Source organism: Antechinus flavipes, chromosome 4, assembly GCF_016432865.1.
Source record: "Antechinus flavipes isolate AdamAnt ecotype Samford, QLD, Australia chromosome 4, AdamAnt_v2, whole genome shotgun sequence".
Lineage (NCBI taxonomy): Eukaryota > Metazoa > Chordata > Mammalia > Dasyuromorphia > Dasyuridae > Antechinus > Antechinus flavipes.
In genome coordinates, this window is record NC_067401.1 from 71,754,889 (window position 1) to 71,777,975 (window position 23,087).

At 35.2% G+C, this 23,087-nt stretch overlaps 1 long non-coding RNA gene across 2 annotated transcripts in view; it reads left to right on the top strand.

Annotated features, from left to right (window-relative positions):
- The window catches only part of LOC127559478 (uncharacterized), a 95,354-nt gene extending 80,685 nt beyond the window's left edge, over positions 1 to 14,669 (top strand). For both annotated transcript variants that reach the window (XR_007953141.1, XR_007953143.1), the window contains one exon: positions 14,592 to 14,669. This is a non-coding gene — a long non-coding RNA (uncharacterized LOC127559478). The remainder of the gene's footprint in view (positions 1 to 14,591) is intronic.
- Positions 14,670 to 23,087: the final 8,418 nt, after the last annotated feature.

A 23,087-nucleotide genomic window follows, 5' to 3' on the forward strand; every position in this document is an offset into this window, starting at 1 on the left:
ATTTTGTCCAGGGAATCCAAAATGAAGATAAAACTGAATTTAAAAAATAGGAAATCATTGCTTGTCAGTCACATATTGGCTGCATTATTTCTGTGCAGATTGCTTGTATTGCTTAAATACGTATGCGCATGCACACAGGCATGAGTGTATGTGTATGTCTCTCTCTCTCTCTCTCTCTCTCTCACATACACACACACATACACACACACACACACACACACACACACACACACACACATACACACACTTGGTGCTGTAGGCAAGGCAACAGAGCATCATCCCAATGTGGGTGTGGAATGTGGAGAGTCCTTAACAAAAGAAATATTCCCTAGTTTTCAGGTAAAGAAACTACTCAGCTTCTGGACAATCAAATGTCAATGGCTCTAAGAAGGTCATTCCTAATGTCCTAATGCACTGATGAGCACATCAACAGCACTAATGAAGAAATCAGCATACAGGCTAAAAGCATTGTCTTATTTGGGATTCAAATGAGCACTAAAGGACTTGGAAACATTTGTACCTTCAATCAATCAATCAAGAAGTATTTATTAAGCACAAGTTATGTACCAGGAGCTGAACTAAGTGAAGGGGATAAAAGACAAAAAAAAAAAAATCAATCCATGTCCTCTAATAGCTTATATTTAATCAGGAAAGATAATATGTATGTATGTGTGTATACTAAAACACACATACAAATACATACACTCACAAGCGTACAAATCAAATTTTGAAAACTTAATAGAAAGAATATTAATAAAGCTCATGTATTTGTACATTTCTTTCCTGATATTTTTCTCTTTACCATTCCTCCTTCACAAAGCATTTGAGATCCTGGTTCTTTGAGTCTATCTTTCAGTACTATATATATATATTACATATTATGTATGTATACATATATGTACAACTTACATATATATGTATATATATGTGTGTGTGTATATATATATATATATATATATATATATATATATATATATATATACGGAATAGGTATAAGGTGGCTTGAATGAGAGACAATTGAGGGATTAGGAAAAGTGTCATATAAAAGGGAGCACTTGACCTAAAATTAGAAAAAAAAAAAGGAGGGGGGAGATTTTTAGAGAGGGAATGTCAATTAATAAATGTATTGCCCTCAAGGGTTTATTGCACTACCCTCAAGAAGCTTATGATCTAATGGAGGAGACAACTAACAAATATGCACAAACAAACAAACTATATATAAGATAAAGAGGAAATAATTAAGAGAGAATTCAGAGGAGTTAGAGAGGAGAGAATGCATTTGGGGCATGGGAGACAGCCAATGCAAAAGGCATGGAAGATGGAAATGGAATGTCATGTCTGAGAAACAGCTAAAAAGCCATTTTGCTTAACTTAGTGAGTATAGAAGAGAATGAGGATACAGTTGATAAGACTAGAAAAATATCTTCTTCCTATAACCCAGACATAAGTAGCCAAAACTGAACCTGGCACAATTTCAGGCCAGATGGAAGGAGACACTAAAGTAAAAAGGAGAGTATAAAAACAAGTGCCACTATGAGAAAGGTAGAATAAAAACAACCCTATCATGGGTCCACTGGTGCCAAGAAAGGGAAAGTCATCCCTCAGATAGTCACAAGACAAGTCTTGGGGCAGCTGGGTGAAACAGTGGAAAGAATGCTAGATTTATACTAAATTCAAATCCTGCCTCAGATATTTCCTTACTGTGTGATAATTGGTAAGTCACTTAACCCTGTATGCCTTGGTTTCCTTATCTGTAAAATGAGCTGAAGAAAGAAATGACAAAACCACTGCAATATCTCTGCAAAGAAAATCTCAAATGGAGTCGTGAAGAGACACACACGAATGAAAGAAATGAACAAAAAAATCAAACTTAGTTTCCTCATCTATGAAATGGGAAAGCTAAAACAACCAATGTCTCAGAGTAGTTATAAGGATCAAATGACAGAATATTTTTGAAGTGTTTTGCAGCCTTAAAGTGTTATATAAATGCCTATCAAAGATGATAGTCATCATAAGGAAAATGTATAAAAGAGTCCTCTTTTCAAAAATGAAATGTATCATCACGACCACCCTCCAAGAAGTAGATATCTGATAATGAAGCACATTCATTTTATACTAGTCATAGGTCTGGTTCTTGGGATACTGTTACCAAGGCCTTGTCATAATTGCAAAGTCTACATCTCTCTGTTTAGGCCATTTGGTAGTTCCAGTTATCCAGAGAAAGCTCAGCTAATTGGTTGTATGAGAACAACTACAAGATTTATAGGTTTGATTATCTAAAATAGATGCTTTTATCCTGATATATATGTGGCTTCCACAGTTGTATTAATAATAATAAAAACATGCCAGATGAAAGAAAACACAACTTTGTTTAAAAAAAAAAAAGCGAAAAAGTGTACTGAAACTAGGAATCTGGGTCTGGTGGTTTGTCTCAGTGAACAGATTAGATGCCAACCCAGTCACCAGAGCAGATTTAAAAAGAGTTTCTTCAATTTCACTGCTTTGTGAGGCAAGGACTGCTGCCTGATCATCGCTCAGAGGCAATACTTGCTGGACTCACATGCAGGAAGAGTTAGTTCTAAATCCCACTTTGGATAGTTCCTGGGTCAAGCCCTGTGACCATGGGTAAGCAGCTTAACCCTCTGAATCTCAGAGACTCTATAAGACCACGAGATGGTAGCATTCTAGATGGTAGCATTATGCATCACTGGGAGTTCACATACCCATGAACTCACGGGTCTTTGACATGTTGCCCTAATATACTAAGAAAGAAAAAGTTGGTCTTTGAGGGATACATGCAAGTCAGCTTTAGGCCCAAATGCCAAGAAAAAGCCGAAATGTTTTATGTAACACTTCAGTGGCTCTATATGTCTTTGAAGATAAGATACAAACTCCTCTGTGTGGCATTTAAAAGCTTTCACAATCTGACACCAATCTATCTTTCCAGACCAATTTCATTATCCTGACTCATGAACTCCACCGTCCATCCAAATTAGCCAACTTAATTCTGTTCATGTGGCAATATATCCATGTTGCCTTTGCTCAGCCACTCCCCCACATCAAAGTATTCTTACCCCTCACTTCTGCCTCTCAGAAACTTTGGCTCCAACCCTTCAAGGTTCAGCTGAAATGCATTCTTCTATATGAGACCCTTCTTACCTCCCTAATAATTAGAGGTATTTCACCCTTGATATAATATCATTTATGTTGTGTTATTTTTGTCTTTCTTTAAATTTTTGTTTCATTTTGGGCTTTATATGCCCAGAGCTGGTTCTTCTTCATCACAGTAGTGAGGGTCTTTGATGAGCATAGTGTAGGCTAGACTAAATATCCACTATATATATGCCTTCTTTGTATTTACTAGTACCATTATCTCTTCCCATATTGTCAAGGTTCAAGATACAGTACCCTCATGATCTGAAAAATCCATAAAAAAAATTTGGCCCTCCGTTTGTGTCAGAGAAGTCTCAATTATTGTGGTATTAAAAGACAAAATATGAGGGCAGCTAGGTGGTGCAGTGGATAGACCACCAGTCCTGAAAAGGAGGACCTGAGTTCAAATCTGGTCTCAGACACTTCATACTTCCTAGCTATTTGACCCTAGGCAGTCACTTAACCCCAAATGTCTCAGCAAAAGCAAAACAAAAAAAAAAAAAAAACAAAATATGTTGATATTGTACAATTCTGTACATATATTTTATGAATTTCTGAGTTTCTAAACTTTTTCTGTGTCATCTGAAGCTTTCACAAAACTCCCCAAATATCCCCATTTAATTTCTTATACCAACCCAAAATATATTAAAACTGTGATGGGGAAGGTCACAATGGAGAAGGAATAAGTGTGTGTGTGTGTGTGTGTGTGTACATTCATATACATTTATACTATTTATTTATATGTATTCTTATTCCCTTGTAGAATCTAAACTCCTTGAGGGAAGGAACCATTTTGGGTTTCTTTGATCACATGTTCACTGCCTGGCCCATAGAGAAAATGATTAATAAATGTTTGCTGGTCAATTAATCAACTCTAAAATTCTGTGATTTTGTAATTTTAAGAACAAAAGAAATTACTTTTAACGAATTTAGGGCCCAAGATTAATCACTGTCTTTGCTATGATCTACTCCTCCCCATCATTATCAGCATTTATATCTAGAAAAAAAACATGTTAAAAAATCTAATAGCAAAAGCAACCTTTATTGGGAAAAGAAGGAAAAAACCAACAATGCAACAATATTCAACATGAAGGAGCATGTGAGGATGGCAGAAAGAAATCACACTCTCCCTGTAGAAAGGAAAGAAATTGTCCAATATTTACTGTATCCATCAATGAAACAACAAGCATTTATTAAGTGTCAACTATGTAACATGTACTATGTGAGGTGATACAAAGACATAGATCAAACAATATCTACTTTCTTTTTTCATTTTAAAAATTTATTTATTTTTAATACATATTGCTTTATAAAGAAGCATGTTGGGAGAAATAAATCAGAACAAAAGGGAAAATACAAGGGAGAGATAAAGACAGAAAAAAGAAGTAAACATAGCATGTGTTGATGTACAATTAGTCTCCTTAGTTCTTTTTCTGAATGCAGATGGAATTTTCTATTTCAAATCTATTGGGTTTGCCTTGGATCACTGAACCACTGAGAAGAACTAAGTCTTTCATAGTTGATCATCACACATCCTTGCTGTTATCATGTTCAATATATACCTGATTTTTCTTGTTTCTTGGTTCATGTAAATCTTTCCAGGCCTTTCTAAAATCACCTTGTTCATCTTTTTTTAGAATAATAATATTCCATTATTTTCATATACCAAAACTTGTTTGATCATTTCCCAATTGATGGGCATCTACTCATTTTCCAATTCTTTGCTTTCCCCAAAAAAGCTGCTACAAACATTTGCACATGTGGTTCCTTTTCCCTCTTTAAGATTTCCTTCAATACAGACCTAGTAGTAGTCCACATGGATCAAAGGGCACACAAAGTTTTATAACCCTTTGGGCACAGTTTTAAATTGCTCTCCAGAATGGTTGGATCATTTCACAACTTCACCAGCAATTGTCCTAATTTTCCCACATCCCCTCCAATATTTATTGTTATCTTTTCCTGTCATCTTAGCCACTCTGAGAGTTATGAGCTGGTTCCTCAGAGTGGTTTTAATTTGCATTTTTCTAATCAAGAGTGACTTAGACTATGCATATTCTTTGATCCAGCAGTGTCACTACTGGGCTTATATCCCAAAAAGATTTTAAAGAAGGGAAGGGGACCCACATGTGCAAGAATGTTTGTGGCAGCCCTCTTTGTAGTGGCCAGAAACTGGAAACTGAGTGGATGCCCATCAATTGGAGAATGGCTGAATAAATTGTGTTATATGAATATTATGGAATATTATTGTTAGGTAAGAAATGACCAGCAGGAAGATTTCAGAAAGGCCTGGAGAGACTTACATGAACTCATGCTGAGTGAAATGAGCAGGACCAACAACAATACTATATGATGATCAATTATGATGGATGTGGCCCTCTTCAACAATGAGATGAATCAAATCAGTTCCAATAGAGCAGTAATGAACTAAACCAGCTACACCCAGCTAAAGAACTCTGGGAGATGACTATGAACCACTAAGTAGAATTCCCAGTCCCTCTATTTTTGTCCACTTGCATTTTTGATTTCCTTCACAGGCTAATTGTATACTATTTCAAAGTCCAACTCCTTTTGTACAGTAAATTAACTGTCCAGACATGTATACATATATTGTATTTAACTTCTACTTTAAAATATTTAACATGTATTGGTCAACCTGCCATCTAGGAGAAGGGGTGGGGGGAAGGAGAGAAAACGTTGGAACAAAAGGATTTGCAACTTTCAATGCTGAAAAATTACCCATGCATATATCTTGTAAATAAAAAGCTATAAGAAGAAGAAGAAAAAGAATTTTTTAAAAAGAGTGATTTAGAGCAATTTTTTCATATGATTATAGATGGCTTTTATCTCATCTGAAAAATATCTATTCATCTACTTGGACCATTTGTTTGTGTGTGTGTGTGTGTGTGTGTGTGTGTGTGTGTGTGTGCAGAAAATGTTTTATTAAAAAAAAAGTATCCAGCATTTACTTAAAATTTCTTTTTTTTTATTTTTTTTTATTTTTATTTTTTAAATGATTACTTTATATTGACAGAATCCATGCCAGGGTAATTTTTTTACAACATTATCCCTTGCACTCGTTTCTTTTCCGATTTTTTTCCCCTCCCTCCCTCCACCCCCTCCCCTAGATGGCAAGCAGTCCTTTATATGTTGGATATGTTGCAGTATATCCTAGATACAATATATGTTTGCAGAACCGAACAGTTCTCTTGTTGCATAGGGAGAATTGGATTCAGAAGGTATAAATAACCCGGGAAGAAAAACAAAAATGCAGATAGTTCACATTCGTTTCCCAGTGTTCTTTCTTTGGGTGTAGCTGCTTTTGTCCGTCATTTATCAATTGAAACTCAGTTAGGTCTCTTTGTCAAAGAAATCCACTTCCATCAAAATATGTCCTCATACAATATCGTTGTCGAAGTATATAATGATCTCCTGGTTCTGCTCATTTCACTCAGCATCAGTTCATGTAAGTCTCGCCAGTCCTCTCTGTATTCATCCTGCTGGTCATTTCTTACAGAACAATAATATTCCATAACATTCATATACCACAATCTACCCAGCCATTCTCCAATTGATGGGCATCCATTCATTTTCCAGTTTCTAGCCACTACAAATAGGGCTGCTACAAACATTTTGGCACATACAGGTCCCTTTCCCTTCTTTAGTATTTCTTTGGGATATAAGCCCAATAGAAACACTGCTGGATCAAAGGGTATGCACAATTTGATAATTTTTTGGGCATAATCTTGGACCATTTGTTAACTGAATAATCCCAACTTTCAAGAAGCTTACATTCTTACCAGAATCTCAATCTTTCTTTCAGCACAAAATTGCACAACTGCTATCTTTCCCCTCCCAGTTAGCTTCCACCTCAGTCTCTGGTAGACCAATATTAAGTACTGAATCAGATATTCCAATTCACATTTCTAAGTGGATGTCTCTAAGTATAATACATTGCTGCTCTCTTAATAATTTGATTCCATTCGGTCAACATTAAGTGCCTACTATGTGCATGTATCTATGATACAATGACAAATGTAGTTCTGCCCTTACCTTCAAGGAGTTTAGCTTACAATCTAAGGGGCATTTCTTTACTTCATTCACAGGTAGGGGAGTTCAGTAATTCTTTCTTGATTTTTGATACTCTGGTAGAATCCTATAAAAACTGGCAAATATATAAATACATACACACATACATACATATACATATGTATATATAGTTGGTATATGTGTGTGTGCATGTATACACACTTTAATTGTGCAGTCAGTTTCCTGATATTACCTCATGTCAGGTTCATTGACATTATCTTGCAGAGTACTGAATTTGTTGACCCACTGAATATTTAAGTTCTATTATTTAATACATTATGAAATCCTGTGTAAATAATGATACTGAGTCTAATATGGGAAATATGAAAGTTCTGGTGCTTCATTGAATAATGTTAATATTTTTCATTTTTCATTTAAATAGACCAAGAGGAGGAGGAGGAAGAGGAGGAGGAAGAGGAAGAAAAAGAGAAGAAAAAAGAAGAAAGAGAGGCATCTTAAACTAATATAAAAATGAACTTATTATCTTTCCCTCCAAATCCTCTCCTCTTCCAAACTTTATTTTATTAGGGCCACAACCATTTTTCTAGAAATATAGATTTCATCACCCATACCGCACTAGTCAAGTAAAACATGTCTTGCCACCTCTCCACTCTACTTCCACTGAATATGGTTCTCTCTACCCTCTGTTTAGTATTTAAACCCCTTCATAACACCTTACATTTCCAAACTTTTATATCTTATAATCTTCCCCCAGTGACATTTGCCTCCTGGCTATTCCTCAAACAAGACTCCATATATCACCTCTGAGCATTTTCTCAGGCTGGAATGTTTTCTCTCTTCTCCCATCTCTGCCTCCTGGATTCCTTGACTTCCTTTAAAACTTCAACTAAAATTCCATCCTCTATAAAAAAATCTTTCCCAATTCCTCTAAAAAGTTACTGCCTTCCCTCTTTTTCTTTTTCTTTTCCCTATTTTTTCCTATTGGTAGTTTATTTATACATATTTATCTGATTATTTTATCTCCCATTAGATTATGAGTTCTTTGAGAGAAAGAACAGTTTTTTGCTTTTTTTTTTTTTTTGTATCTTCAGCATTTAGCACAGTACCTAATACACAGTAGGCACTTAATAAATCTTAATTGACTAACTGACTGTCACTTAAGCAATTTAAAAGTCTTCTTCTCTATAACATCACTCTCATTGGTTTTATTCCCTATTCACATAATCCCCACCCTATTTCTGGACTTCATCTCTTGATTAGAGCCTTCTTCAATTTTCAGTAGCTTTCTGATTGACCTTCCTTGACCACATTCTTTCTTGTTTCTGATGCATTCTCTACTCAGCTGCCAAAAAGTATTCCTAAAGCATGCTACTCCTCTGACTCGAATAAAACTCCTATGGCTCCTATGAACTATAGGCTGAAATATCAACTTTTCTGTTTGACATTTAAAGCCCTTCATAATCTTTTTCCAGTTATAATAGCTCACATTTCTATAGCTCTTTAAGGCTTGTAAAATGCATTACAAACATTATATCTTTTGATCTTCACAACCTTGAAAGATTGTGTTATTATTATCTATATTTCACAGATAAGGAAATTGAGGCAGATGGAGGTTAATGGTTAAGCTCACAATCCACAACTAGTAAACATCTGAGATGACGCTACCTGACTCTATCACCTTCCTATACTACCTGGTTGACTCTAAATGTATACTCTATAAATTACTCCTTTTTGTATACTTAGAGCTTCTGGTCAAATTAATCTACTTATTATTTCACATGTACATTGTTCTCTCTCATGTCTTCATGTCCTTAATTGGACTCAATTTGAAATATTCTCTACCCACATACTCCAAGTCTTGGAATGCCCAGTTTCCCTCAAAGTTCAACTCAAACATCATCTTTGACATGAGGCCCTACCTGATTGCATTTCCAAGCTGCTAATACTCCCTCCAAAAAAAAGTTATTATATATAAATATATAGTATTATTGTGTATATGTTTTATATGGATATATGCATGTTATATATTTTTACATATGTGTCACATATAATATAAATATATGTTAATATATTTCTAATATAATAAGTTTTTCTAATAAAATATATGTTCCTTTAGAATAGGGATTGTTTCATTTTTGTCTTTGTATCTCCAGCACTTAGCACAGTGTCTGGCACATAGCTGGAACTTACATTGGTTGACTGTGATCTAAAACTCTCTTAAAAACAAAATTCCAGCATTAACTTCTCTAAGAAGCCTTTCTTCCGAACCACCCAGACCTAGTTGGTTGCCTTCCCTTGTTTCTAAGGAAATTTTACTTGATGTAACTAGATAGATAGATAGATAGATAGATAGATAGATAGATATAGATATAGATAGATATTATATGTATATTGTGTTTACTCATAAGTTTGTTTTCCTGGGTTTTTTTTTTTAAGTTTCTGAGGGCAAGAAATATTTCATTTGTCTTTGCATTCACAATGCCTAAAACAGCTCCTGGATGCGATATTTAATTACATGCTTGTTTTCTTTCCTATCTCTTTATCTTCAGGGAAGAGGAATATATTTTAACAGAAATACCTAGAATATTCCAAGTCTAATTGGTACAAATGCTGACTTAACAGGAATTCTTCCAACCTTTATGTCCTTCTTCTCTCCACTCATGGTTAATATATACAAAGATGTCTTATGCTATTGACCCCTAGGATGATGCCTCTGTAAAGGATTTTATCATGTTTTGTCTGCTTCAGGATAAAACCTCATGTGCCTTAACTTCCACAGCCCACTCTGAACCAGTTTGTGATGTGCTGGATAGGGCTAGTTGTCCAAAAGTATCTTGAATGAGACTTCATCTCATAGAGTCCAAGTCAATACCAAGATCTGGCAAAGCAGTAAAGCAATCAGGCAAACAAATCTTTGACATCCTTTGAATAATTGGTTTGCAAAAGATCAACCTGTAGTTAGATCAATTGAGTGTGGAATTCTCTGTGTGCATTAATATGCCAGACCTATCTCACTAGATCTCCTGAACATTAGTCTAATGAATCCCTTTAAAAAAATGTACCTGTACTTCTCAACAAATCAACAATTATTATTGTAAGATGCTATACATCAGGTGTTCTTAATCTATTTTGTATCTTGGAACCCTTTAGAAATATGGAAAAATCTATTGAAGTCTCAAGTAACAATATTTTGAAATGCATATAATTAAATGCATAGGATTATAAAGAAAAACAAATATATTGATAAACAGTTACAAATTTTTAAAAAAGCTCATGGATCCTAGATTAAGAATTCTTGCTATATATAAAACATCATAAAAGGTGAATCCTGCTCTCAAGCAGTTTATAATCTAATTGTACAGATGTTATATGCATTTGTCAAAACAAAGAACATAGTAAATGCTTGATCAGTAGTCAAGACAATAAGCTGCCAGTAGTTAAGGGGGAGGGGAGGGGGAATCATTACAATCTGGTCAGTCAGCCAAGGAAAAGTTTAGAAATATTGCAAAAATTGGTATGGACCTTGATGGAGAAATCTAATCTGGATAATTACTAGGTGAAAGAATATTACAGAATAGGATAAAAAACAGGGGGAGGATTGGATCTTATTTTTAATTGACATCTTTTGTAATTCTATTATTTTGTTTCCCCATCTCCCTAATCTTACCTCTCCCCCACTCAGAGAGCTATCCTTCATAAGAAATAAATCAGAAAGATTCAGGAAGAAAGTTTGACAAAACAACCAACAGATCAATCAAGTCTGAAAGATCATAGTGTTTCACATACATAGTTTTCCTTCTCTGCAAAGAAGGGAGAGACAGAGTCATAGCTCTTCTTTAGGCCATAATTACACAGTGAACAGTTTCAATTTTCTTGATTGTTCTTGCCATTTGCATTGCTGTAGTCACCATGGATCTCATTTTGCTAGTTTTGCTTACTTTGCTTTGCATTAGTTCATACAAGTCTTCCCATGCCTTTCTCTGTGCTTTATATTTATTGTTTTTCTTCCAGTGGAACAAAATTCTGTTATGCTTATATACCACAATTTGTTAAACTATTCTCAAGGAAAAATTCTAAAAGAACATTTAGACATACTACATGTAGGAAGTATACTAACCTGGTTACAGCAAAAACCATTGGAATACCATCCCATCTATATAGGCCACCTGGCAAGTTTAGTAACCTGGCTTCCCACTTAGCAGTTCACCGTTGTGGTGGAAAGATTTCCTGATTTTCTAATGAGTGGACAGGAATTCATAGACTGCCTCATCTATTCATGGGCAAGTTATTTCCCCTCTGGGAAGTAATTTCTTTGTCAACAGAACAACGGGGATTGGGTCAAGAATCTAAAATTTTGTGAACATTTTTCATATTTTAGTAATCACACATGAATATAATGGGTTTCCTTTGAAATTCTATGTGTTTTATACATTTAAAACCATTGTTCTGAGAAAGAGTTCATAAGTTTCATCATACTGCCAAAATGGTCTATGTCCCACAATTTTAAAAAAAGGTAGTGATTAACTCTGATTTGCTATTTTCAGCAATGAAATGATCCACAACTACTCTGAAGGACTTATGATAAAAAAAAAAAAGTTATACATACCCAGAGAAAGAATTGATTGTGTCTAAATATATATAGATGGAAGTATAGTTTTGTTTTTGTTTTTATTTTATTTTTCTTAGGGTTTTTTTTTATTTTGGTCATTTTTTTTTTACAATATGACAAATATTGAAATATATTTTGCATGACTATATGTGTATAACCTCTATCAAATTGCTGGGAGAGAAATTGGAAATTAATTTTAAAAACAAATGTTGAAAATTGCTTTAATATGTAATTGGGAAAATAAATGCTAAACATTTTTTTAAATAAAAAACATTTGGACTAAATGATTCTTAAGATTCCCTTCAGCTTTAAATCCAATGATCCTCTCAATCTATAAACAGAAGAAACTTAATGATTTCCTGGAGATCTCCAAATGCAATGGAGATAAACTCAGGAAATAAGAATCATTTTAGAGTTTTCAAACTCACTACAAATCTAATATTCAAATTTGCTTTTTTAGAAACACTAATTCTAGATTTTCACACTATCCCATTGGTGTGGAGATGCTAGAAAAGTCATTTCCCTTTCCTGAGGGACTGTAAGCCCACTCCTGTCAAAATGTTTATCCTTCCAATCTCTATATAACTTTTTCTTGTGAAATAAAACTAGAAAAGCAACCAGGAGATTGATTATGAAGGGCATTACATACCAAACTAAGGAATTTACATTTTATTCTGAAGACAGTGGGGGGAAAAAACTTTAGAGAGAAAAGAGAATAGAAAGAGAGCAGTTTTTATTTTTTTATTTATTGAAAAAAACAACTATTTCCATAATACAACAAAAAGATGATTGCATTGTGAATCCTCAAATACACTGTATACAACTTGCTAGTTTTTTTAAATATAGAACAAAGTTATCATGTAAATTTTCTCTTTTTTGGAGACTATTAAAATAGCCCAGGCAAGAATAAAAAATAAACTTTTTTTTTTTTTAAAGTATGATAGTGATAATTTCAGGAGGACTCAGAATAAAAAGTTTTCCTCTACTCCTCACTTTGTGATGCACATGAATAGTTTAGACTTTATGTTGCCTCCAAAATCTTTCTCCCTCCATAGATGAAGAATCAGAGGATTTAAAATTTAGCCATAATCAGGAAAAAATTGTTTCTGGGACAAAGAGGACAAAAGTGTGACCAGAGTGAGAAATAACCATACACTTGAATGCTATATGTGAGATTTCTATCCTGATAAAGAATTGGTTCTTTTGAAGAAGTAGGTTTGGAGCTTGAGGGTATATCTTCCACAGAAGTGACATGTATGTAGCTCTGGATGGTATCATTGGTTGTGATGACCGCGTATTTAAAATCAGCCGGAGTCAGGAATTCAGGTTAAGAGAAAAATCTTCAATCTTTATTCTTTTTGAGGTAAAGGGGAATTGTGATAGCAATATGGGCAGCTGTGACAGGAAGCCAGCCAGCAGACGTGAAAGGGGATTGCAGGTGAAAGGGGGATCAAAAGTGAAGGGGGGGGGGTCGCAATAGCAATGTGAGCAGCTGTGTCAAGAAACCAACCAGCAGTCTCTCTTTCTGCTTCCCTTTCCACTTCCTTTTCCACTCCCCTGCCTCCACCCACCAAAATCGTCATTTCCTATACAACACATCAGGACTTGCACAAAGAGTGGGTGGGGGCCATTCTTTCTCCAAGTATATATATTAATAGAGTATGGGTCCAATTACTATTTAGCCTCACGTGCTTGGGACCTCAGTGCATCAACTCAAGCCTCAGACCATTACAATTGGTAGCCTCTAAATTTCTACATTCTTTGGCAAAGACCTTGTTATCCTGTTTCTCTATCCAATCTATTCTCCCTCCTGTTGGAATCCTTACTAACTACTAACTAATTAGAGTTGATCTAATCTTACAAGAAGATTTTGGCCAGAACCTGAAACAAGGTACTAAGTAGAACTAATTAATACAAGGCTTGTGTTCACACCTTTACTCATTGGAGTTCACAAGTATGCCAGCTTCACAAAGTAAACTTTCTAACTTCAAGGGAGTTCACACCTCCCTTAAAGCTCTTTGGTCCAGAGAGCACTATGGGAGAAAACCCATAATCCCATTCTCTCAGAAGATTCACATATAAGGCGAGACAGCCATTCCAGAATACATTTTATTTTCCTCTTGGCTGGCTGGTCGCAGAAGAGAGTTCAGCTGGACTCGAGAGGAGCGACTCTGGTGGCAGACGAAGGGTTTTCAGAGGATAAAGCTACGAGTGGAGAGTTCAGTGGACAACCAGATTCATCTTCATCTCACACCACTGTAGTTGGTGGCTGGGCTCCCCAAAAGGAGACAAGAGAGACATTCCATCTCTGTGTTGGTTGGAGGCTGAAGAAAGCAGAGGCAGAGGCTGAAGGACAGAACCTTTGGATTTGGAGACATCCGAAGGGCTCTAAGCCTCTAAACCAGCTGTGCTTTGAGAAGAACAAGAACTCCAACATTTGAACTCATAACACCCTCCCACCTTTCTTTCTTTCTTCCTTCCTTCCTTCCTTCCTTCCTTCCTTTCTTTCTTTCTTCCTTCCTTCCTTTCTTTCTTTCTTCTTTCTTTCTTTTTTCTTTCTTTCTTCTTTCTTTCTTTCTTTCTTTCTTTCTTTCTTTCTTTCTTTCTTTCTTTCTTTCTTTCTCTCTCCCTTTCTCTCTCTCTCTCTTCTCTCTCTCTCTCTCTCTCTCTCATTGTCCTCCTAAAATCTACAACATACCCTTTAATGTATTTATTCTTTGTTTTTCTTCCTTTTCCCCATGGCAATGGACATTAATACTTGATCTTTCTTAATCTCTTGCAGGATCAATAGGCTGGAGTTTGTAAAGCTCACCAAGAGATCAGTCCATCAAAGCCCTGTTGACAAAAAGCACCATGAGCACCTTTTGTTTCAGCCTCTTTGTGCTTCCCTGTGAGGATTAATGAGTTAATGTTTGCAAAGCTCTTTGAAGTATTAGGATATTACATATTACTGAGAATAGGCAACAGCCGTATGTTAAAAATTAATTGGAGGAAACCACTTGCAGATTGTAATAAGGAAACATCCCTAGTTCCAAGGGCACTGCGGACTTCAAGTAAACAAGCCCTCATTAATTTGGCTAATTAGTCGCTTGCTGTATTTGCCGGTTTATAAACTGCACCCTTTTAAACTGGAAATTGAGTTGTTAAGGGGCTAAGAAAGGGTAAAAATGATAGTATCAGCGTACTATGAACTGGATCATAGCAGACCCTGGACTCTCAAGTGAGGTTAGAACATTTCAGCCTTCGGTATATCTATGTCATTCTGAAAAATATAGAACATAATCTGGTGGAGTGCAAAAGAGAAAAGGCTGAAGTGGGAGGAGGCACTGATGGGAAGTAAGAGATATACCACTGGATTAGGGGAGTGATGGTTGCTTATGATGGCAGCATTATGGTACCATGGATAAAGCACTAACTTGAGAATTCATGAGTCTAGGTTCAAATTTTGCTACTCTGATTCTACTAGTATCAACTACATAGGACAATGTAGAGATCTGATCTCTAGTCCAAATCCAGCCTCAGATATTTACTACCCTGATTTTTTCTTCTACTGTAAATGGACATAATAATGCACCTACTATATCATATCAAATGAGATAATATTTATAAAGCATTTAGCATAGTGCCTGACACACAGTAGGTACTTAATAAATACTTATTCTCTTCTTTTTTTCCTTCCTATAGGACCTTAAGCAAATAATTTAATCTCCATAAGACACAATTCTCTCATATGTGAAATGAAGGGGCTATACTACATAGCCCCTAATATCCCTTCCTCTTACCTTCAAGTGATCTTAATATCTGGGACCAGATATCATTAGAGAAGCTATTCTTGGAGCACAGCTCATTTCTTTCCCCTTTCTTTAGTACCAGAGCAAAGCAAACAGCTTTCAAGCATCAGGTAAGCTCTAGGATGATGTTTCTATGGTCACATACGAAATGGATCACACCAAAGAATTGACTAGGAACCTGATTACTCTACAATTCATGGATTTACTAAAGACTAAAGACTAATAATAATAATATCTGATGTTTACATGGTACTTAAAGACTTAGAAAGTATTTTACATCCATTATTTCATTTAATCCTCATAGGACTAGGTGCTTTTAACATTCCCATTTTATAGATGAAGAATTATAGGCCTATTAAAGGCAAGTGACTTTTCAGGATCATACTAAGCTAATCTATACCTGAGGATGGTCCCAAACCCTTCCTTAACTTTCTAACTTCAAGTCCACTACTCTATTTACTACTCCATGTTGCCTCTCAACTTCCCATCATCCTGAGAGACTTCCATCAACCCTTTGTTTCCAGATTCTAATATACAATGATTTTATATTCCAACTCAGGAATGAATTGTGTATGTGTATATATATATATATACACATATATTAAAATATGGATAATCCAAAGAAATTGACTTAAATGGATACAATCCAAGAACCCAATTTTGTACTTCTTTTCTCTCACTCTAGCCATTTGTTCTTCAAAAAGTTCAATCCTGTTACTATCTCTCAGCTAGACTTTACCCTGCATGAAGGCAAAGTTCACATTCTACCTATTTAATCTTTATATTTCCCTACTCATAGAACCTAGAACAGTGCTTTATATGTAATAGATTATTGGTAGGTGTTTATTGCATTACTAATTCAAAGAACTAGGGAAGATATACAAAGTTTATCACTTTCCACTGCTTTAAGTTTTAATTTGCTTCAAGAAAAAAGTAGGAATATCCTTACTGACAGGCCATATATTGCTACTAAGAAATGTAAGTGCATGTAAGTGTGTGTATGCATATGTATGTATGTAAATATGTATGCTCACACATGATAGATAATAGATATATTATATTGTAATGGGCTGAGGCTCGAGTTGATGCACTGAGGTTCCAAGCACATGACACTAAATAGTAATTGGACCATACTCTATTAATACATATACTTGGAGAAAGAATGGTCCCCGCCCACTCTTTGTGCAAGTCCTGATATGTTGTATAGGAAATGATGATTTTGGTGGGTGGAGGCAGGAGGGCTGAAAGGGAAGCGGAAAGAAAGACTGCTGGCTGGCGTCTTGTTGCAGCTGCACATGTTGCTATTTATCGCGACCCCCCTTCACCTCCGATTCCCCTTCATCTTCAATCCTTCTTCACCTTCACTAAGAATAAAGATCCATGATTTTCCCCTAACCTGAATTCCTGACTCCAGCTGATTTTAAAATACATGGTTATCACATTATATTGTTAAGTCTCGTTAGTAAGTGGGAGAAGCCCTCTACTCTGCCTATGTATTGGTACCTATTGGCTGATAATGCCTCCTTGCTGCTTGTACTTGCTCCACTCTGGTAATTAAGGAAAAAAGAAAGGAGAGAGTTGGGATCCAAAAATAGCTTCTATAATAATGTTCCCTCAAGAACACGACATATCAACCTAGTCACTCCTGAGTTCATTTTAACATACCATTTTTGAAGAGAATGATAAACATGCCCAGATTCTCAAATTTTGCCCAGATATTTTTGGTTGAGTTTTAGCAGAAAGTAGAAGGAACTAGGAGATGAAGTAGAGAGAATTTCAGACATGAGGAAGGGTTGGTGAAAATGCCTTGACTAAGGAGATGGAATGTTGAGGATGAGGAACACTGAGAAGGTCTTTGTCACTGGCTTTCAATGTATATGAAGGGAAGAAAGATAAGAAAAAGACTGGGCTAGTAGAAGATGCTCAGGTTATGAAGGGCTTTAGAAACCAGGAGATTTTATTTTTGATCTTGGACATGATGAGGAGGCACTGAAATCAACTGAATAGGAGAGTGATATGGTCAGAACTTTGATAATTGGAGAATGGACTAAAGAGGAAAGAGACTCAAGAAAGGAATAAGTAATCAGTGTATCACAATAGTGTAAGATGATAGGGGCTAGAATCGTCTCAGAAGTCTCAGAAAAGAAAGGCATATAAGAGATATTATGATTGTAGAATAGACCAGACTTGACAACAAATTGAACACAGGAAAGTGAGAGAGTATGAGGAGCCAAGATGACACCAAGTTACAAACCTGGATGACTAGGACGATGGTGGATACACTTCATAGTAATAAAGAAGTTAGGAATAGGGAAAGGTCTGAGAAAAAGATGGTGAGTTCAGTTTTGAACATATTGAGTTTAAGAAGACTATGGTACATCTAATACGAAGATGTCTAACAAGCAGTTGGAGATGCAAGATTGGAAGTAAAGAGACAGTTTAAGTTTAGACAAGTAGATCTAAAAGTCATTTACATGAAGATGATAAATGAAACCAAAAAAAGAGTGTCCTCAACATTACCAAAAATTAGGAAGATGAGAAAACTGAGAGTGTATGTGATAGTTTTTCAGAGCTGGAAGGGACCTAGTGGTCATCCAGACCAACCTGTATATTAAAGGAATCCATATCACAATGCTAAATCATATTGTCTTACAGTGCACTAAAACTCCCAAATCTTTTTCAAACTGTCATATCATCTTGCTCCCTCATTCTGTAGTTTTGAGATTTTTTTTAACTCAAAGGTAAGACTGCATTTATTACTATTGAATTTCATTTTATTAGAATTGACCTAGTGTTCTAGTTTCTCACAATTGTTTTGAATCTAAGCTTTGCTATTCACTATCTTGGTTATCCCTTCCAAGTTTGAATCATTCTAACTTTGATCAAGATATTACCTATGTATTTATCCAAATCATTGATAAAACATATACAGTATAAGTCTAAGCACCAAATCCTGGGATACTCCAGTGGAGGTCACTGGACATTCAAAAAGACTGATAAAATGAAATGGAAATAATAGGGCATAGGATGATAAAACTGGGTTGCAATATGTACCATTGGAGGGAGCTCACATGGAGGAGATCACAGATTAGTTAAAGGATACATCAAAACTGTGATATTAACAGGTCAGGAATTATTATCCCCATTTTACAAAGAACAAAACTAAAACAAAGGCTTCTAGACATGTTATCAGTTCTCTATAACACAAGAGAGATTACCCTATAAGTAATTTAATACTATTTGTATAAACATGGACCACTCATTTTTTCATCTCTCATTCTCACTATATGACAGAATTGTTTCCTTTTGCAGCCATATATCTCTTGGATGATATTTTATGTTACTTCTTGTGCCTAACTCATCTGTGGTAATAGATAGAACAGGGATGTCACTAGACTTAATATGATTATACACATAATTTTTTTAATAATTATAACTTTTTATTGACAGAACCCATGCCTGGGTAATTTTTTACAACATTATCTCTTGCACTCACTTCTGTTTCGACTTTTCCCCTCCCTTCTTCTACCCCTTTCCCCAGATGGCAAGCAGTCCTATACATGTTAAATATGTCACAGTTACACACATATTTTTATGGAAGTACTTTAAAAATCAAGTTACTCTTTTATTCATAGGTATTATTGGACTCCTTATATTCACACAGGATTATGATATGAAAGCAAATATTTTAAACTTAAATCTCCTAATGCTTGCAGGTAGATTCTCTCTCTCTCATTTACTGAGGCACTACAAATAAAATATCTACCAAAATAACTGATTCCATTGCCTTTACTTTTTCACTTACAAAGAACTGGTCTGAGAGATCTCTATTTCTTGTGTCTTTCTGAAAGTCACAGAAGTATGAACAATGGGATTGAGGGAGAAAAAAAGAAGTATAGGGCTTCAATGGGAAGGAATGAGAAGTTAGAGGAAACTTTATGGATTATACTATGTCAACTGGACTGAAATAGCCTCTAACTTGAATGGCCAGAGCCAACCAAAGCAAATTACAAGATGAAGAGTCAGAAATCTAACAGAAGTTTAATTTCAAAATGAGGGAGATAAATGGATTGCAAGCAAGGACACGTGTCAGGGCCCTACTATAAATAAGGGGGACCCGGTTTAGTGTAGGCAGATCTCAACACTTACACCTATGATCTCTGATAATGAGGGTAACAACAAGACAAGTTTGATTCATAGTAGGTCTTCATGATCAAAACATGGGTGTCTGTTTGGTTCTTATTCAAGTTTTTTTTTTTTTTTTTTTTTTTTTTTTTTTTTTTAATTTTTTTATTTAATAATTACATTATATTTACACTCATTTCTGTTCCGATTTTTTTTTCCCCTCCCTCCCTCCACCCCCTCCCCTAGATGGCAAGCAGTCCTTTATATGTTGGATATGTTGCAGTATATCCTAGATACAATATATGTTTGCAGAACCGAACAGTTCTCTTGTTGCGTAGGGAGAATTGGATTCAGAAGGTATAAATAATCCGGGAAGAGAAACAAAAATGCAGATAGTTCACATTCGTTTCCCAGTGTTCTTTCTTTGGGTGTAGCTGCTTTTGTCCGTCATTTATCAATTGAAACTCAGGTCTCTTTGTCAAAGAAATCCACTTCCATCAAAATATGTCCTCATACAATATCGTTGTCGAAGTGTATAATGATCTCCTGGTTCTGCTCATTTCACTTAGCATCAGTTCATGTAGGTCTCTCCAAGCCTCTCTGTATTCATCCTGCTGGTCATTTCTTACAGAACAATAATATTCCATAACATTCATATACCACAATTTACCCAGCCATTCTCCAATTGATGGGCATCCATTCATTTTCCAGTTTCTAGCCACTACAAACAGGGCTGCTACAAACATTTTGGCACATACAGGTCCCTTTCCCTTCTTTAGTATTTCTTTGGGATATAAGCCCAATAGAAACACTGCTGGATCAAAGGATATGCACATTTTGATAATTTTTTGGGCATAATTCCAGATTGCTCTCCAGAATGGTTGGATTCGTTCACAACTCCACCAACAATGCATTAGTGTCCCAGTTTTCCCGCATCCCCTCCAACATTCATCATTATTTTTTCCTGTCATCTTAGCCAATCTGACAGGTGTGTAGTGGTATCTCAGAGTTGTCTTAATTTGCATTTCTCTGATCAATAATGATTTGGAACACTCTTTCATATGAGTGGTAATAGTTTCAATCTCATCCTCTGAAAATTGTCTGTTCATATCCTTTGACCATTTATCAATTGGAGAATGGCTTGATTTCTTATAAATTTGAGTCAGTTCTCTATATATTTTGGAAATGAGGCCTTTATCAGAACCTTTAACTGTGAAAATGTTTTCCCAGTTTGTTGCTTCCCTTCTAATCTTGTTTGCATTAGTTTTATTTGTACAAAGGCTTTTTAATTTGATGTAATCGAAATTTTCTATTCTGTGATCAGTAATGGTCTCTAGTTCATCTTTGGTCACAAATTTCTTTCTCCTCCACAAGTCTGAGAGATAAACTATTCTATGTTCCTCTAATTTATTTATAGTCTCGTTCTTTATGCCTAGGTCATAGACCCATTTTGATCTTATCTTGGTATATGGTGTTAAGTGTGGGTCCATGCCTAATTTCTGCCATACTAATTTCCAATTATCCCAGCAGTTTTTATCAAATATAGAATTCTTTTCCCAGAAGTTAGGGGCTTTGGGTTTGTCAAACACTAGGTTGCTATAGTTGACTATTCTGTCTTGTGAGCCTAGCCTTTTCCACTGATCCACTAATCTATTTCTTAGCCAATACCAAATGGTTTTGGTGACTGCTGCTTTATAATATAATTTTAGATCAGGTACAGCTAGGCCACCTTCATTTGATTTTTTTTTCATTAATTCCCTTGAGATTCTCGACTTTTTATTGTTCCATATGAATTTTGTTGTTATTTTTTCTAGATCAATAAAATATTTTCTTGGAAGTCTGATTGGTATAGCACTAAATAAATAGATTAGTTTAGGGAGTATTGTCATCTTTATTATGTTCGCTCGGCCGATCCAAGAGCACTTAATATTTTTCCAATTATTTAAGTCTGACTTTATTTGTGTGGAGACTTTTTTATAATTTTGCTCATATAATTCCTGACTTTCCTTTGGTAGATAGATTCCCAAATATTTTATGGTATCAACAGTTATTCTGAATGGAATTTCTCTTTGTATCTCTTGCTGTTGGGTTTTGTTGGTGATGTATAAAAATGCTGAGGATTTATGGGGATTTATTTTGTAGCCAGCTACTTTGCTAAAATTATGAATTATTTCCAATAGCTTTTTGGTAGAATCTCTGGGGTTCTCTAGGTATACCATCATATCATCTGCAAAGAGTGATAGTTTGGTTTCCTCATTGCCTACTCTAATTCCTTTTATATCTTTCTCGACTCTTATTGCCGAGGCTAGTGTTTCTAATACGATATTAAATAATAATGGTGATAGTGGGCAACCTTGCTTCACTCCAGATCTTACTGGGAAAGGTTCCAGTTTTTCCCCATTGCATATGATGCTTACTGATGGTTTTAAATATATGCTCCTGACTATTTTAAGGAAAAGTCCATTTATTCCTATGCTCTCAAGTGTTTTTATTAGGAATGGATGTTGGATTTTATCAAATGCTTTTTCTGCATCTATTGAGATGATCATGTGGTTTTTGTTTGTTTGGTTATTGATATAGTCAATTATGTTAATAGTTTTCCTAATATTGAACCAGCCCTGCATTCCTGGTATAAATCCTACTTGGTCATAGTGTATTATCCTGGTGACCATTTTCTGTAATCTTTTTGCTAATATTTTATTTAAGATTTTAGCATCAATATTCATTAGGGAGATTGGTCTATAATTTTCTTTCTCTGTTTTCAGCCTACCTGGTTTAGGTATCAGTACCATATCTGTGTCATAAAAGGAGTTTGGTAGGACTCCTTCAATCCCTATTTTTTCAAATAGTTTATATAACATTGGAGTTAATTGTTCTTTAAATGTTTGGTAGAATTCACATGTAAATCCATCTGGTCCTGGGGATTTTTTCTTAGGGAGTTGATTGATAGTTTGTTCTATTTCTTTTTCTGAGATGGGACTGTTTAGGATATTTACTTCTTCCTCTGTTAGTTTGGGCAAGCTGTATTTTTGGAGGTATTTTTCTATTTCATTTAAGTTGTCGAATTTATTGGCATAAAGTTGGGCAAAGTAACTCCTAATTATTGCTCTAATTTCCTCTTCGTTAGTGGTGAGTTCTCCCTTTTCATTTTTAAGACTAACAATTTGATTTTCCTCTTTCCTTTTTTTAATCAGATTTACTAAGGGTTTGTCTATTTTGTTGGTTTTTTCATAGAACCAACTCTTAGTTTTATTAATCAATTCAATAGTTTTTTTACTTTCAATTTTATTGATCTCACCTTTTACTTTTAGAATTTCAAGTTTAGTGTTTGACTGGGGGTTTTTAATTTGTTCCTTTTCTAG